Source organism: Mus musculus, chromosome 18, assembly GCF_000001635.26.
Source record: "Mus musculus strain C57BL/6J chromosome 18, GRCm38.p6 C57BL/6J".
Lineage (NCBI taxonomy): Eukaryota > Metazoa > Chordata > Mammalia > Rodentia > Muridae > Mus > Mus musculus.
In genome coordinates, this window is record NC_000084.6 from 4,308,301 (window position 1) to 4,323,756 (window position 15,456).

Below are 15,456 nucleotides of genomic sequence, written 5' to 3' on the forward strand. Positions count from 1 at the left end.
AAGTGCTTGGATTAAAGGCAGACCACTACACCCCCTAGGCTTTCCTGCTTTGGGTATGTCCTCAGACACACATGGTAAACATTTCACCAGGTGAGCCGTCTCTGCTCCTCTTCCAATCTTTGCTTCGTGCTCTTTGCCTTTTCTACTTTCTGTGCTTTGGTGTTAACCGTGGTCTCTCTACTTCTTACTGTTGTATTCTTCCTTCACTTTTTTCATAGACAATGACATCTTTATATTAACTTTCCTAAAGAATGCATGACATCCATTTCAGTTTCAAAAGAGCAAAAATTTTACTACTCTGTGGTTTACATTTTGTGTCTTTTTTTTAATTAGATATTTTCTTTGTTTACATTTCAAATGTTTCCTGGTTTCCCTCTGAAAACCCCTGTCCCCTCCCACCTCGCCCTGCTCACCAACTCACCCACTCCCACTTCTTGGCCCTGGCATTCCCCCACACTTGGGCATAGAACTTTCACAGGACCAAGGGCCCCTCCTCCCATTGATGACCGACTAGGACATCCTCTGCTACACATGCAGTTAGAGCCATGACTCCCACCATGTGTTTTCTTTGGTTGGTGGTTTAGTCCCTGGGAGCTCTGGGGATACTGGTTAGCTCATATTGTTGTTCCTCCTATGGGGTTGCAAACCCCTTCAGTTCCTTGGTTACTTTCTTATTGGGAACTCTGTGCTCAGTCCAGTGGGTGACTGTGAACATCCACTTCTGTATTAGTCAGGCACTGACAGAGCATCTCAGGAGACAGCTATATCAGGCTCCTGTCAGCAAGCTCTTGTTGGCATCTACAATAGTGTCTGGGTTTGGTGGTTGTTTATGCGATGGATCCTCAGGTAGGGCAGTCTTGAGATAAGCTTGATTTGTTCCCATACTTTATTTTCTGTCCATTCTTGCTCATTATGGAATTCCTGTCTTCATCTCTTCAGTGTACTGCTTCACTCTTCATGACACAGGCCCCAACCTTTGCATCTGCCCTTCTCCTTAGAGAAAAGAAAAGGCCAAGGACTTGGAAAGCAAGGTCTGGACAGCCTGTGGAGGTGGGGAACTCTGGCATGAGGCGGGGCAAATGGTGAACACTAAGCTTCCCTCTGTAGCCCACAGCCCCTTGCAATCTGTCTTCAAATCTGCTGAGTAAATCCACCTGCTCTCTGTTGAGTCCTTTGTCTCTCCTATCCCGAGTCTTTATGCTTAGTATTCTTCCTGTCTAGAGAACTCTTTGATTTTACATATTTTCTACCTGTAGGTCTCAGATTTGCCTAAGTAGATGGAAATGCTTTCCATGATCAATGACAGTACTGTATTTCCTTCCCTCCCAACCTTGAGATAAGCTTGATTTGTTCCCATACTTTATTTTCTGCCCATTCGTGCTCATTATTGAATTCCTGTCCCTGGCAGCATGTCTTCACACTGCAGTCACTCGATCAATACTTGCTGGTGAATGAATGAATTATATTCAACAATGAGGTCTGCATCACAAAATCCCAGAAGGACAAGTCCCAATTGAGAAGACTGTGATCAAAAGCCTGCTTACAAATGTGTGGATAAAGTGCAGAGAGTCACAGCCATGCATAGTGTAGAATTGGGGCTAAGGACAGTGAGTGTCTATTGTGGAGAGAGAGGAGAGGAGAGGAGAGGAGAGGAGAGGAGAGGAGAGGAGAGGAGAGGAGAGGAGAGGAGAGGAGAGGAGAGGAGAGGAGAAAGAGAGCAAGCTAACTAGGAACAGTGTGGAACCTCAAAGCCCACTCTCAGAGATATACATCCTCCAATAAGACCTTACCTCCTAATCCTTTGCAAACAATTCTACCAACTAGGACCCAGCACTTCAATATATGAACCTATAGAGGCCATTCTTACTCACCACAGGTGATCTGAACAGATCTACCAGATAGGGTCCCAGTGGCAGAAAATGTGATTCCAAAAAAGTCCACATGGGTTTTGATGCTTATTCATGGAGCATTGGTGAAGGAGAATTTGCAGACTAAGTGTTGCAAATATATATTATGCATATTATTAAACATTTGCCTGATGTGCACAATGCCATAAATTCCATCCCCAGTACTATAGAGAGAAATAGATGGATAGATAGATAGAGAGGAAAGAGGGAGGAAGAGAAGAAGGGAGGGAGGGAAGAGAAAAGGAGGGATACATAAATAAGCAAACGCTGATCAATGTTTCGCCCTGAGCATCACAGACATTCTTGTGGTGACTCCACTCTACCCTACAAGGTAGTGTGACACTGTCAGAGCTGCCTTTCCATTACACAGCCAGTAGGGAATTTCTGGGAAACTTGAAGTTCTCTGGAATCCATTGTTTCTGTAGTCTGATGAAAGGGCTTCACTTTAGAAAATCTCTTTTCCTGCCAAAGAGGTGACAAGGTCAGTAATTTGATCCAGATAAGTTAGCCTGCAGAGCAAGTACATGGCAGGACAGGAGAAGGGATGTAGAGAGGCACACGTAGAACCCCCATCCTGTATACCATCTTGCCCAGTAGGATTCATAATACACGAACATTCTTACTTAGTCTGGGTGAAACTGTGTCCATGATACAGGGAAATTGGGTCTAGGCAGCCAATGACCTCCTGCTTCTCATATCTAGTGTATGTTCTTAGACCTATCTTCCACAGTGGTGAAGGTCAGAAAATCCTGAAGTAAGTTGCCTTTCTCATAGGCCTCATGGGCTTCCAGCTCTCAAGCTCTCCCAACTAGTTTCCTAAAGGAGCACCTCATGGGGGGCTATAGAAATGTGTTCTTTACTCCAGAGAGAGCTGAGGGGAGCCTAAATCCAAAGCCACATCACAGCATGCACAGACAGACGCTACCTGCCCTGGTCTCCTTTTCTTTGCCCAAGTGAAGGGGGTTAATCTGAGATATTTACATGTAGTAACCTGTGTCTGTCCCAGAGTCAGCAGTGACCAATGAGTTCAGAATTCTCAATTGGTAAAAGCATGAATCAGTCACAGAGCTTCAGAGCCTCAGCTTCCTCCAAGCACTCACTGGCGGCCTTCTCTCCCTTGGCTCAGGCAATAGTAATCCAATTCCTGTGTCATCCTCATCAGGGCTTTGGAATCAGACTGTGACACACGCTGATCCAATTGCCCGAAGCAGTTTACTCAGAGCTGGGTTACACCGGATCCAGTACTACCTCTATGACTCACCTTGTCTCCATCTGTGACACTTCAGAATCCTCCAAGGTCACCCCTCCTCACCTCTGCTCTGCTAGGAACACAAGGCCCCATGGTTCTAAGATCACCAGACCTGACAACAGAAGCTTAGTTCTGTCATCAGCCTCTTTTCTGATTGATTTCACCTTGCTGTTTTTCAAATCCCCAATAACTCCCTTTTCTTCCTGACCAGTGTAGACAAAGCTTCATTTTTCTCTCACCCCAAAGCCACCACTTCGATCTCTTTCTACTCTTTGGGCAGTGGTTACCAATCTGCTTCCATGTTGGAACCTTGAACCCAAGGCTCCTTTCAGTTACAATACCACATCCTCTTGCCTGTTCACTAGGGACAATTGTTTGACCTTTCACATCAGGGGATTTTGAGAAAGTAAGTGCTGTTAGTACTTACACTAAAATAGCAGGCATGAGACAAGATGGTCCCATGATAGCCTGAGTGCAAGCCCCACCGTTTGCAGACCTGTAGCCAGACGTTTGAAATGCCACAGCTCTCCTTTGTGAGCTCCACTTAAAACATTCAAATCTTGCCAGAATGAAGCAGTCATTTAGCCTGCATGATACGTTCATGTCTTTTGGGTCATGTGTACTGCAGGTCTCTGACTGTCCCCTAGACCAGCTAAAGTTCTGCTTTAAAAGTCAAGCTCCCAGAATGAGTGGTTAAGTCTGGGGTGTCATCACAGGCAAGACCAAGGGGGTTGCACTCACACACAGCTGTTCTCTTCACAGTTACAGTGCTGCCCTTCCCCCAACTGCCCTAACCTTCCACCTTTCTCCTAGAATCTTACCCCAGCTCCTCTTACCCTAGCTCCTAAAGGACTCACCAGACTCAAAGGAGCTATAAATACCCATATCCCACAGTCTGCTCCTGCAGGGACTCACCTTCAGAACTGTGTTCTATTTAGCAAATGCTGGCACTGTGATTTGCCATCCTGTGTGTGCCAATTTGATGATGAGAGACAGAATCCAACTCAAACCAGGCTAGCTCAAGAGGGGAGTTCAAACATCTAAGAAAGTTCATGAGACTTTGAAGGCCAGGATGTGGCTGAACTTGGAAAGAGTGCAGCTAAAAATTCAAGCTACTGGGACTCCGTGTTTGTCCCCTAAATAAGCAACCTTCCCATGAAGCAAAAGACATAGTTCCTGTGGTCCTGACACCAGCCTCATCTTAACCATGATCTCATCTGGACAGGAAACAAAACATGGCTATGGGAGACTCTTGACTATAAGAAGTAGCACCTTTCTGTTTCCACTTAATGCATTTAATGCTTATGCAGGAGACTGCTTGAAGCAGATGCTGTAAGACAACATCCTGAAAGCATCGGCCCTAGCCCACCTGCCTCCTCCACCCCCATCAAAGGAAAGGACCCATAGGAAAAGCATCCCTCCATCTTACATCCACCATCCCATAAAGTCACTCTTTCCTCTCTTAAAAATAGTGGCTCTCTAGGACATAACATCTGTCCCATTTTTCCCAGGCTAGGACTTAAATTTGAAACAACAGTGGCAAACAAAACAAAACAAAACAACAATAACAACAAAAGTGTCTCTGACACAGAAAAGGACACTGGCGGCAGCCTGGGCCTAAGTTACCTCCAGGAAATGGGCCAGCTAAACAGAACCATCCCTGCCTCTGCTTCATGATTGTCTATACATTTTAAGGTATAGGAAATGGGGAGAGGGATCTAGACATTACCCCCTTCTGTTTCCTGATTTTTTTTCTGGAATACAGGAAAATTAAGGCTGCAGTGAGAACCAAAGCTATACACATGCGTGTGTCTGTGCATGTGCATGTGCATGTGTGTGATTCATAACTCATCATTGCTTATGTGTGTACTTGGAACATGAAACCCCAGTAGCCCTGAGGCTATCCTTGGCTGGGAGGACCTGCAGTGGGTCTTGGCAAATACCTTAGTCTGGATCCTGTATGACACGCTGCTTGGACCAATGTTTCCCTAGTACACTATAATCGCTGCATCTGCCAAAACTGGCTTTGGGTGAGATTCACGGCTCTGTCCCTGCCAAGGTCTCTGCTGAAGTCTTCGGTCAGCAATGGCTGATGGCCGCATAAAGGAGGATATTCATTTTGTTTCATCAGGACACGTGATTATTGTCTGGCACAACTTAATGCATTTGATGAAGAGAACTGATTTCAGCATACTGGGTCTTAGAAAAGGTGAGGTTCAAAATTCTCCGCTGAAACCTACTTGGGTCTATCTCGTGACATCTGTCGAAGCTGATTGGTTAGAACTAACAGAAGGAGGAGGAAGTAGTTGAGAATTGAGCTGCTGGGATATGCGCTCCTACAACCTAGTGCTGCCCGTCAAAGCCAGGGGAGCCCATCTAAGGCTCCCTCTGCTTCGAGTCAGCCACCCTCGCGTTCTTGTTTGCAGCCCTCTAAGGGCCAGTTGCCTTTAACTCTTCTTGCTGCTCCTGCTGCCTCTGAGAAGGCCCTGACAATTTGTCTTTTCCTATTGCCCCAGCCCACTAGACAAGCCAGCTGCATGTGACATGCATCTCCACCCAGTTTCTTCTAGTACAACAAACAGCTTCTCATTTCCGCCCTCTCAGTGCCCTTTCCTCCAGTTCTTCCTTGGGTCAGGCTGTGTCCCTTGCTCACTAGATTAGTCACGAGCGTTTCGACTTTCAGCTGAGTTTCACCACGTGGGTCCATTTCCTCATCTTCCCTCTGCTCTCACATGTCCTTCACCTCTGACACCTCCAGCTTGCTGTCAGATGAACTGGCATTCCCTCTGTGGAGGACTGGGCATCTTTGTCCACGGTCTTGCTCCCTACACACGCTAGGAGACAAACCTGTCTGTCCCCATTCAAATAGTACAATTGGTGCCATCTGATTTACATAGAATCTCTGCCCTGCTCCCTTCTTCATCTAAACCTAGGAGTCCATTCTCCTCACTTTGCACATTGGCTGCTGCAAGCTAACGATTGCTCCCACCTCCTTCCCTCACGCTCTGGATTATCCCCGGCTACTTTCTCATCATGCTTGGCATTCTCTCTAGCTCTTTCTTATCCAAAGGTCCTGCTTTTCTCCCTCTATCTCTTCCTTACCCACAGCCTTTCTTTCCTGCAGGCTTTGAGTGTTTTCCCAGGGCGGCCCTTTCATTCCGCCTCTCAGAGTCATTGCTGTGACCTGCAGCAGGGTAGTTTGTAGAAACCTAAATTCCCCTTCCCCCAGACTTCCTAGCCTTTTTAATTTAATTTTTTTTTTCTCAAAGCATGCTTACAGGTACTATGCTTGGAACAGTTCCTAACTGCAAAACTGAATTCATAGCCTTCCTCTTTTGGTGACACATTTAAACTACCAAAACAGTTCTTGATAATACAAGAAAGAAAGAGAGAGGGGGTGGGGGAGAGAGAGGATGAGCAAGAAAGAGAGACAGAGACAGAGAGGATGAGAGAGAGAAGTTAAATGCAGTAGAAGGGCTGTGATGAAAATACTAACATCTTTGTAATGCCTGTGTTCAAAATGGATTCTTTCAGTACAACAATGTAATTGTGTGATGATTGTTGATTTTGCATTTTCATTTCATGCTTAAAGCCATTTATCAAGTACTTAACAGGGCATTTACATGTGTAAAGGACTTAGTCCCACCCTGGGAATACAAGGTCTTATGCTGTAGTATCAGAGGAAACAGCAGTTGTTTCACTGAAGAATCTAGAACCCTTGTTCCTCAGATGGGTCTTGTGAGGGTAGTAAGCGAAACTGAAAAATTTGCAGGGCTCCCTTGTGCAGTAGGGAAAGGCTGTTGAAGGCTGAGGGAGAGCTGCATGAAGCCTAGAGGAGGCAAAGGGTACTTCAAAGGTGCAGAGGGCTATGAAGGACCTCGAAGCCAGGCACTGACCTTGTGTTCTATCAGGACTGCAAGGGGGATTTCCCATTAAGCACTGTCAGATTGGCTGGTTAGACAGCTGAGCTGGAGTGAATTCTTTTTATGATTAATTCTTCATGACAAAATTCTTATGTCGATGGCATAAAATCTCTCTCTCTCTCTCTCTCTCTCTCTCTCTCTCTGTGTGTGTGTGTGTGTGTGTGTGTGTGTGTGTGTGTGGTAACTGACTGGGTTAAGTGAAACGAGCCATAAAAAGGCATGTTCTGCATGACCCCACTCAGATGTGGAATCTATAAAAACTGGTTTCCAAGAAGGAAAGTCTAGATCCTAGAACAACATTTACCTGATGCTAGGTGTATTGATTGTGTTGAGAGGTTGGTCAGGGTTACATAGTTAAAGGTAGATGGGAGGTGACCATGGCTCTACACTTCAGGGGACAAAACTGGGATTCTGATTCACAAGAACACCTTTTGTATTTGAAAATCATGAGAAGAGATTTCGAGGTCTCATCACAAAGAAATGAAGAGTTTGAGGTAATGTATCCAGTAATTCACCAGATTTCTTCATTATGTACTGTGTGTTTGGATGGAAGTAGCAGCAGAGGCTCATAAATATGCACCAGAAGTTAAAATATTTGTCAAAAGAAAAACTAATATCCAAATACTTGAACAGGATCACTGGTGTTTATCTATCTATATCCACTACAGAACTTTCAGTGGAGCCATCCAGAAACTGAGAAATGTACAAGCATTGCATTTCATGAGAGAAAGACAGAGATAGAGACAAGGACAGACACGGAGAGACAGAGGGGGAGACAAAGGGAGAGACAGAGGGGGAGACAGAGGGAGAGACAGAGAGACAAAGAGGGAGGGAGAGGGGGAAGGAATGGGGAGAGGGAGAGGGAGAAGGAATGGGGAGAGGGAGAGGGAGAGGGGGCACTTGTTCTTTCTCTGGGGTCTGTTTAAAGGTATTCCAGTTCAGCTTTTTATTATGAGCAGTGAGTGTACAAGAAGAGGAAGGAAGCAAATAGCCATCCTTCTTGAGTACCTGGGCTAATTTTGGTCCGATGTGTGGCTGGAGCCTCAGCTGAAGCTTGGCGCTAAGTTTCAATTGAGTTGGTCAGGATTGTAATCACCAAATCTCATCTTTCAGCTTTGGCTTCAAAGAGCCAAAGTACAGGATGCTCAGTGATGTGTGGGGACAGTGGTACCTTCCATTTCTCTGTCATCCTTTCTGACCATGTGGTTCCTTTTACATTAAAGGTGTTTTGTTCATTAAGGAAACAGTCTGTTTACATTGTTTGTAATTTCTTACGAATCATGCTATGTACAACCAAAACATCAAAAACCCCACACAAAATTTTACAACTCTTCCAGAAATATGACCCTAATAAGCATGTTTGTCTTTGGTCTCTTCTTAGTACGTCTTCAAACTCTCTAAGTTCTATTAGGAATCCCATGCTCCCTTACACACAGAGAGGACTCCCACAGAAAGAGCCTTTGTGTACTTGCTTGTTTGAGATATGAACTAAAGTCCCCAACTTTTGTGAGCTTTGTGGTCACACTGCAATCTACCTGACTCTGGACTCAAACTCTAATTTACAGTCTTGAAGTCTTACCTGAGTAAGACTGAGTATCTTTCCAGAAAAAGGCCTCCTTACACAGTGGCATGCCTCAGAAAATTTATCCCCAGGACAACTCATTGCTGTCTTGTTGCTGTCTATGACAAAATTATCTTCAGTCATACAATGGAATAAAATAGATTACAACTACAGCCAGACATGAAGAACAGACAACAAAATCTTTCTTCTATTGAATTAAAATCAATGCTATTGCCAGTAACAAATAAATAAATAAATAAATAAATAAATAAATAAAAATATAGGATAAACAAGCAAAGGAAAATGACTCATTTTAATTGCATGAATATATTTTTGAGAGAGAAAAATTATTTGAGATAAAGAATCATAAATTCATTTCTAGTCTCTTTAATTTTATTTTTAATTGGATATTTTCTTTATTTACATTTCAAATGTTGTTATCCCCTTTCCTGGTTTCCCATCCAAAAACAGCCTCTCCCATCTCCTTCCCCCTCCCCCTGCTCACCAACCCACCCACTCCCATTTTCTGGCCCTGGAATTTCCCCATACTGGGGGATACAGCCTTCATAGGACAAAGGGCCTCTCCTCCCATTGATGACCAACTAGGCCATCCTCTGCTGCATATGCAGCTAGAGCCATGAGTCCCACCATGTATTTTCTTTGGTTGGTGGTTTGGTCCCTGGGAGCTCTGAGAGTACTAATTAGTTCATATTGTTGTTCCTCCTATGGGGCTGCAAACCCCTTCAGCTACTTGGGTCCTTTCACTAGCTCCTTCATTGGGGATCAGTGTATCTCGTTTTATGTGAAGGTCTTTGATCCACTTGGACCTGAGCTTTGTAAAAGGAGATAAGAATGGGTCGATTGACTTGCCTTCTACATGCTAACTGCCAGTTGAGCAGGCTGTAGAATTTATCAGGACATTGTGAAATGACTTGCCTACTTCATGTAAAGTTATTATAGACTTAAGAGTTTGTTTTATCCTTTGCATCTGGAAAATTGTAAAGAGCTTGCTTCTAGTGAGCTTGTAATCACTGGAAAATTTTGCCTCTAGGTATGACTTATATAGCCTTACCTCATGTAAGAAAAATTCTTAGTGTCTCTGCTTCAATACAAGAAGCTAAGAGTTTGAATCTTTCAGTGTATATTGTTTCCTAAGTGGAAAGTATTTTATTAGCTAATGCCTCTCAAGGGAAGTTTACTTTAAATTCTTGCTCTCACACAAGGAGCTTTTAAGTTCTGGGGAATAGCTGTTGCTACAGAAAAGATTAAGAGGCAATATCTTTTGAATACTTAGGGTTTTAGTTGTACTATAAAATTGTGGTACAGAAAAGTCTAAGAACGAAAAATTGACTTGCTTCAAAATTTTATTTTCAAAAGCTTCCAGGAGATGTTAATTGGCTAAGACCTCACCTTAAACTCACCACAGGTGAACTTAAGCTTTTGTTGGGTGCTATTAAGTGAGATGCAAATTAACTGACAAAGAACAAAAGGCTTTGCAAAAAATAAAGAAAGCTTTTATAATTGTTATCAATTATAATCAATGGTAATTAAATATTAGCTATGCCAACAGCAATTCTTTGGCAAGAGAAAACATTATTGCAAAGTCATTTTTCTTCTCCTCCCGGCCAACCATTGGCCCACGTGGAGCTGGCCAGCTGCTTGCTGCTGCTGGGCAGGGTCTTGGGGTACACAGCTTTCCCTGAGTGGTGGTGGCGGGGGAGGCCGCCAGAAAGCAGGCGCCTTTGTAGCGAACTTGGAGGAGGGCCGTGTTTGCCATTACCCCCATGAGCTCCACCTGTCTCTGCTGCGGCCCTCACTCAGGCTTACAACAGATTGGGCAGCTTCAGCCTCTTCAGTGATTGGGCCTGTGTTTCAAAACAGCCCTTTTATTGGAGAAAAGTATATGTGAATTGGATCACACGCTTGTTCTTTTGAGTTTTCTCCTGATTCAGCACAGATAATTAAATTGTGTGCTGTAGATGGTGTTTTAAAATGTTGAATGATCAAGCTTTAATTTGTATCTGTGTGTGTGTGTGTGTGTGTGTGTGTGTATATATAAAATCTCAGAGCTTACAATTGCTTAAAATTGTTCATCCCTCAGATGCTATTAATTCTCAAGTTTGCAATTGCTTATGCAACTCATAAGAAAAAATACTGTTCCTTTGAGAAGACTGCTTTTGGACAGTTAAGAATTTGTCGTGGGTTGCCTGGAAAAGACCCCCAGGATTTGCTTTTGTGTTATAGAGGTTTACATAAAGCTTTAGCTGATAAAGATTACAGATAGCTCCTGAAAGGATACGAACTCAGAATCCTTATAATTATTTCAGTTTTAGACTTACTAATCGAACTGTTTTTCCCCAGAAGATAGTTATTCACAGAGACAAGGACTTTGAATGATTTTCAAAAATTGTTAGGTGATGTTAATTGGCTTCACCCTGTTTAAAGCTTACGACAGGGGAGTTGAAACCTTTATTTGATATTCTTTTTTTTTTTTTAAAGATTTATTTATTTATTATATGTAAGTACACTGTAGCTGTCTTCAGACACTCCAGAAGAGGGAGTCAGATCTCATTACGGGTGGTTGTGAGCCACCATGTGGTTGCTGGGATTTGAACTCCGGACCTTTGGAAGAGCAGTCGGGTGCTCTTACCCGCTGAGCCATCTCACCAGCCCCCTTATTTGATATTCTTAAAGGGAGTTCTGATCCTACCTCCCCTAGATCTTTAGCCTCAGAGGGATTGCTGGCCTTGCAAATAATGGAAAAGGCTATTGAAGTACAATTTGTCACTTATGTAGATTACTCTTTGCCTTTATATCTGTTAATTTTTAATACATCATATGCCTACAGGATTGTTATGGCAAAAGTCTCCTCTAATGTGGATACATTTGAGGATTTCTCCTAAATGTAATATCTTGCCATATTATGAAGCAGTAGATCAGATGATTATCCTTGGAAGGAAGCAGGCACTAACTTATTTTGGCAAAGAGCCAGATATTATTGTTCAGCCTTACAGCATAGGTCAAGACACTTGGCTGAAACAGCACGGTACAGATTGGTTGCTTACTCAAATAGGGTTTAAAGTAACTATAGACATCCACTACCCTCAAGATAGGTTGATAAAGTTTTTAAATGTATATGAGGTGATATTTCCTAATATGACCTCTTTACTACCCTTACACAATGCTGTTCTGGTGTTTACTGATGGCTCCTCTAAAGGGCGAGCTGGATATCTTATAAATAATCAACAGGTAATCATAAACACTCCTGGCCGCTCAGTTCAACTAGCAGAATTAACAGTCAAGCATTTGAGATGTTTTGTCAACAATTTAATAATTCTCAAAGACAGGGTATTGTGGAACTTTAAAAACTCTTCTTCATAGAAAACAAAGAAAGGGGGAAATTATATCCCCATGCACATTATTTAAATCATACTTTTATTTTAAGAATTTTGAAATTTGGATGTCAAAGAACTTAATAAATGCCTCATAGTATCTTAAAACCAGACATAATCATGTCTAGGTGAGAATGAAAAGGATCTACTTATTGGCATATGGCTTGATCCTGAACAGCTACCTTATTGGGAAAGGGAAAAGCATAGGTTCTCTTCACAGAACGCTGCAGAAGCATGACGGCTAATTTGTGTGACAAGTTGACAGGTAAGTTCACTGAGTACCCTGACTGTAGTGACAAGAAAGCTGAATTGGGTATGTTTTTGGCCCACCTTTGCTTGCCATTTTCCCAGTTTGGACAAGCTGAGCTGCCTTGCTTCAAGCTTTTGAAACCTTATGGGACATAGAACATTAGAGAACGTGTAATCTGACTTAGAAAGATTAGTCACAAGGAGTTATAGTGATTCTTCTCCTTCCCTCATTATGACCAGTTATTCTAACTCAATCTTGGACTGGTCTAGTAATAATTCCAGTATTAGATATTCCTAGGGAAGATAGCTAAAATCTTAATTACCTAGCAAAGTTAATTTGAAGCACAGCCTCCACTCACAGAGAAGCTGCTGCCTTTCTGCAATTCTCAAAGCCACCTCCCCCACACCGGAAGCTCTAAGTCAAAGCTTGATTGTTGCTAAATTTCAATTGAATGGAGTACCTGGACTTCTCCAAAGAAGCTTTTGTACTGTTGCTTTTCACTGCCTAGACTTTTGTTTTTCAAGCAGGTCAGTCAACGCCCTTCACCCTGACTGCAGCAGGTGTGCAGTCTCACCTCCAACAGCGCAGGTGGCAGTTATTAATCTTCATGAGAAAGCATTCTAATTACACATTGTGGCTTTGGTCTGAATTGGGAATAAGGTGTGCTAATGAGGGCCGGACACTCAATGATGGGCACCCAGATCTCGGAGCCATACCAATCTAAGACAGAGGTACATGGCAAAAGGCCATGGCTGTTGATAACACAACAGAGCCATGTTTTGTGTGAAATATAACACAAACTAGCTGCACATAGCCTCAATGACAGAATTGGATGGTTTGGGAAGATCTAAGATTTCCTAAGACAGGCACGACCACCAGCCACCATAATTCCCAGGCAGGACTATAGAGCATAAATAAATTTTATGCCTCAGTCCGTTTTTTTTTTTTTTTAATATTGATAACAGGGGGGAAATGTAACCTCCTCCAGCCTAGGCAGGCTGATTCAGATTATGCTACCTGCTGTGCAGCTCCTCCAACTCAGCTAGTTTCCTTTGATGTGACACTGCCTACCACCTGCCTTGAGGCCAAACCGGTTCTCCAAGATTTTCTGGAGTTAACTGCAACCTGTAAATTTGGCGACTTACTGCTAAAAGTCTGTGCTGACAACTTGGCATCATGACATCAAGAAACTTAGTGTGGCAAGGGATGGGTTCCCCTCTTTATAAGCGCAGACTTTTATTAAACATTTGAGCTTTGATCAGGAAACTTGACTTAGCTCCATTCTTTCTCTTGACCACCTAGTTTCCCCTCTCTTTTCAGCCCCAGGTTGCCTCCCAGGTGAAACCCGGTTCATGTTAGCTGCAGGCTGGCTTCCAACAAATTGGGTAGAGTACCTTCTGTTTCTATTTTGTGCAATAGTTTGAGGAGCATTTGTATTAGGTGTTTTTTGAAGGTCTGATAGAACTCTGCACTAAACCCATCAGATCCTGGGCTTTTTTTTTTTTTTTTTGGTTGGTAGACTTTTAATGACTGTTTCTACTTCTTTAGGGGATATGGGAATGTTTAGATCGTTAATCTGATCCTGATTTAACGTTGGTACCTGGTATCTGTCTAGGAAGTTGTCCATTTCATTCAGGTTTTCTAGTTTTGTTGAGTATAGGCTTTTGTAGTATGACCTGATGATTTTTTGGATTTCCTCAGTTTCTGTTGTTTTTGTCTCCCTTTTTGTTTCTGATTTTGTTAATTAGGATGCTGTGTCTGTGCCCTCTGGTTAGTCTGGCTAAGTGTTTATCTATTTTGTTAATTTTGTCAAAGAACCAGCTCCTGATTTGTTTGATTCTTTATATGGTTCTTTCTGTTTCCACTTGGTTGATTTCAGCCCTGAGTTTGATTATTTCCTGCCATCTACTCCTCTTGGGTGAATTTGCTTCTTTTCATTCTAGAGCTTTCAGGTGTGCTGTTAAGCTGCTAGTGTATGCTCTCTCCATTTCTTTTTGGAGGCACTCAGAACTATGAGTTTTCCTCTTAGATCTGATTTTGTTGTGTCCCATAAGTTTGGGTACATTGTGGCTTCATTTTCATTAAACTCTAGAGAATCTTTAATTTTTTTCTTTATTTTTTCCTTGACCAATTTATCATTGAGTAGAGTGTTTGTTCACCTTCCACATGTATGTGAGCTTTCTATTAATTATGTTGTTAGAGAGATCAGCCTTAGTCCTTGGTGATATGATAGAATGCATGGGATTATTTCAATCTTATATCTGTTGAGGCCTGTTTTGTGACCTATTATATGGTCAGTTTTGCAAAAGGTACCCTGAGGTGCTGAGAAGGAGTTATACCCTTTTGTTTTAGGATAAAATGTTCTATAGATATCTGTTAAATCCATTTGTTTCATAACTTCTGTTAGTTTCACTGTGTCTCTGTTCAGTTTCTCATTCTATGATCTGTCCATTGATGAGAGTGGGCTATTGAAGTCTACCACTATTATTGTGTGCAGTGCTATGTGTGTTTTGAGCTTTAGTAAACTTTCTTTAATGAATGTGGATTCCCTTGCATTTGGAGTATAGATGTTCAGATATTTGAGTTCATCTTGGTAGATTTTATCTTTGAGTATGAAGTTTCCCTCCTTATCTTTTTTTGATAACTTTAGGTTGAAATTCAATTTTATTATTTATTAGAATGGCTACTCCAGCTTGTTTCTTGGGACCATTTGCTTGGAAAATTGTTTTCCATCCTTTTGCTCTGGGGTAGCTTCTGTCTTTGTCACTGAGGTGGGTTGTATGCAGCAAAATTTTGGGTCCTGTTTATGTAACCAGTCTTTTAGTCTATGTATTATTATTGAGTCCATTGATATTAAGAGATATTAAGGAAAAGTCATTGTTGCTTCCTGTTATTTTTGTTGTTATAGTTGGAATTCTGTTCATGTGGCTATCTTCTTTTAGCTTGCTGAAAGATTACTTTCTTGCTTGTTCTAGGGCATAGATTTCCTCCTTGTGTTGAAGTTTTCCCTTTATTATCCTTTGAAGGGCTGGATTTGTGGAAAGATATTTTGTAAATTTGGTTTTGTCATGGAATAGCTTGGTTTCTCCATCTATGGTAATTGATAGTTTTGCTGGGTATAGTAACCTGAGGTGGCATTTGTGTCCTCTTATGGTCTATATGACATCTGCCCAG